This window comes from Opisthocomus hoazin, chromosome 5 (genome assembly GCF_030867145.1).
Source record: "Opisthocomus hoazin isolate bOpiHoa1 chromosome 5, bOpiHoa1.hap1, whole genome shotgun sequence".
NCBI classification, from domain to species: Eukaryota; Metazoa; Chordata; class Aves; order Opisthocomiformes; family Opisthocomidae; genus Opisthocomus; species Opisthocomus hoazin.
Window position 1 is genome coordinate 21,363,359 of NC_134418.1, and position 3,106 is coordinate 21,366,464.

Below are 3,106 nucleotides of genomic sequence, written 5' to 3' on the forward strand. Positions count from 1 at the left end.
AATCAAGAGTTTACATAATACGTTGGAGAATTTTAAGAGATGCTCCTCTTTAGTTACGTTTGACAGATTCTTCTTCCCTCAACAGCTACATTCCTTGTTTGACACATCACAGACCAAACTCAGCACTCCTTCCGCCTGCAGTTCCTCAGACTCCAGAAAGACTAGTTACAGGATTAACTAGCTGCTCAAGAGTATTTGTGTCTACAAACTAGTCCTACCCATCACACCTGCTTGGCAGCCCAGTATCAAACCGAAGCGGGAACGCTTTCCCCTGCCTGGGCACCGAATCCTCCTCCAGCAGCCAGACCGCGCGGCTGCCCAGCGACCGGCCAGCTGCGGTGCTGGCGTGGCAGCCCCTGCCCCAGCGCCTGCCGAGGGGTCACGGCGCCGACGTGGTTCGGAAACAGCTTCGGTAAGGGACGAGAATGGCTGCCAGCATTTTTAAATACGAGCTTTATGCATAGCAAAAGCCAAAGGCACATAACCAATCTGGAGAGCTTCCAAAATGTTGGAGACCTTGCTCCTTTTCATGGGCCATGTGCACCTCTGGCACCCTTTGATGACAAGAAATGCGCCTGAGGAACGCATTGCCTTTGGAGAGCGCGGATCAGGAGGAACACTCAGTACTTGCCTCGAATTCCCATCAGTACGGTGCGCTCCTACTTGGGATGCCTCGAGAAAGATTAGTAGCGCGCACACCTCCGCTGCCGTCACGTTATTTGTTATTTTGACCAACTTTCCCCCCGACTCCCACTAAGTAACCAGAGACCAGGAGTGACAGTAGCCCAGCGTTTGCAGCTCTTCGAGAGCAACAGGAGAAAGGTAGTGCCGCACCCAGCTGAAACCCCTGCTTTCACTCCATCCACATTAGGTCAAAAAAAAGAAGCAGTTATAATTTTGCTATAGCTGACTCAACCTGGATTTGAATCCAGGATCTAAAGGCAAATTAAATTTCGCCATCCACGTTAAGAAAGCAATTCAGCTTCTGAACTGGATCAGCTTTGGTGCCACACTAAAGAGTTTAGTTGAAATGTGGTATGATGAAAGACTCCTGTTCAGCAGCAGATATAATTATCAAACCGATCTTAATTGGATCATGAACTTGACTTTAGAATCCCCAAAGGAGTATTAAAAGCTTGGTCCAGTTGCACTGAACTTGATCCAGAACACTGAAGCTTATCCATCACGATAAATGTATTACTAGTTCTTTGATGTGACAGATGCTTGATGAGTGACAGAGCAAATGCCTTTTTAGCTATGATTTTAAAAAAGAATTATTAAACCGCACTAAAGTGTATGCTGTTATCTTTGAGGGAAAAAAGTATAATACATGGAAACCAATTATTACAGAGCACATAGAGCACAATTTTTCAAGCACTGGTTTCAGAATTAAAAACATCTGAACAAAGGTTCTCTCTGTGGAGAGTCACTTTGTAACCAATTCAAGCCTTTAAATAGCTATTGTTTAAAAAAAAAAGTCAGCTACAGAAATTGTTTTCCTTCAGATTCCAAATCCTGTCAAGCCAGGTTGATTAAAATGTTGCATTAAAAAAAAAGAAAAAAAAAAAGGCAATCTAATGATTCCTTATAAAAAGTGAAAACAGCAACTCAATTTTGAAAGCACCATGAACAAATGGCTATGGCCCATCTATCATTCACATATGGATTCATGTAATGATTCTTCAATTAGAATTATTATCTATACAGCAGCTGAAGACTGAGAACTGCTGATACGCTGCAGATGAGAACATTTGCTAGTCTCTGGGCTCCAGCCTTTCTTGAAAAATGATGATCGCACAATATAGATTGCTCAGTTTATATGTGTATTAAGCTGCAATGCCAGCATTCACATTTGCAACATTACAATTTTGCCTTCTTAGGCTCAGGAGAATTTGCTGCATCTGGTAGATTTTATTTTCTTTGTATCTTAGGCAATCGTTACGAACAAAGTGTGAAAAGGCAGTATTATTGCTCAAACGGTCCTTCGTTTTGTTCATTATCTCGGATACTACAGAAGAAATAAGCTAAGAGTGGGCCTGTGAGATGGGTCATTCAGCACCAGTTTGCTTGCACCGTATTATCCCAGTGAAATTTTTACAAGGCAAGTCCATCTGCTCCTTCATTTCTTTCACCTATATAGATCCAGATAGCGTAAGATGTAGTATCAGAGGGAAAGTAAAGCATCTCGCAGAACCGTTACAGGGACCATAAGGGAGGAAAGTCACTTTGGCAATTCAGACTGCAGCAATCTGAGGGGCCTGTGCCTACCCACGCACCCTGCCCGTTGCCAGATGTTACTGTCTTCAGAAGCAGGTATCCGCAGAAGACAGGCTCTGCAGAAGCGGAACGGGAAACACGCTAGCTCTACAGCCACTGCTTCTCACCTCTGCAATGCCCAAACACACCCCAGCGTCAGTATTTCTCAGTACACTGAGAGCTGCGGTAGCCGCCAGACCGATCACTGCGCTGCCTCTGCTACGGGGCGGTAACTTCAGGCAGAGCAGCAGACTCGGTAGCAAGACTGGGAACCTCCTATACTTCTCTTTCTGAATCCTCAGCTCTTCTGGAATACTGCAAGCGCTTGCCCCTTCCGATTTCACAGCTGGCAGCCACATGGTGAGACCTAGGAGCTGATGGAGATGGGTAGCTACATAAATAGCAGCTGTGAGACAGCCTTACAAAACAGGCATCTGTTCCTGGTGTTCCTGTTAGGATTCTTGCTGTACGAGCCCCAAGTGTGTTCTGAAGCCCAGATACCCTTCCTAGGCATCTCACTGGCAATGTGGGTGCTGGAGACGGCAAGCTGGCTCTTGCAGATTTCTGAGGTATGTGGAAGCCCGTAGCAACATGTGCCTATATAGAGGTTAGGAAAAACGCTGCACAGGTAACCAAGTTAAGCAGCTTCTTACTTCACTGTACAATCTTAGAAAGATCTTCATAGAAGGCAAATATTGTTAATATATTTGTCTTACTCTGCACAGTTTGACACACCTATGCCCATGCTATTACCATCTTTCACAGTACTACTTTTAGTAGGAGAGACCTGCCGTAGCCATGAAATCTCTCCATATCTGTTATGCAAAGGAAATGAAAACTCTGCTCAATG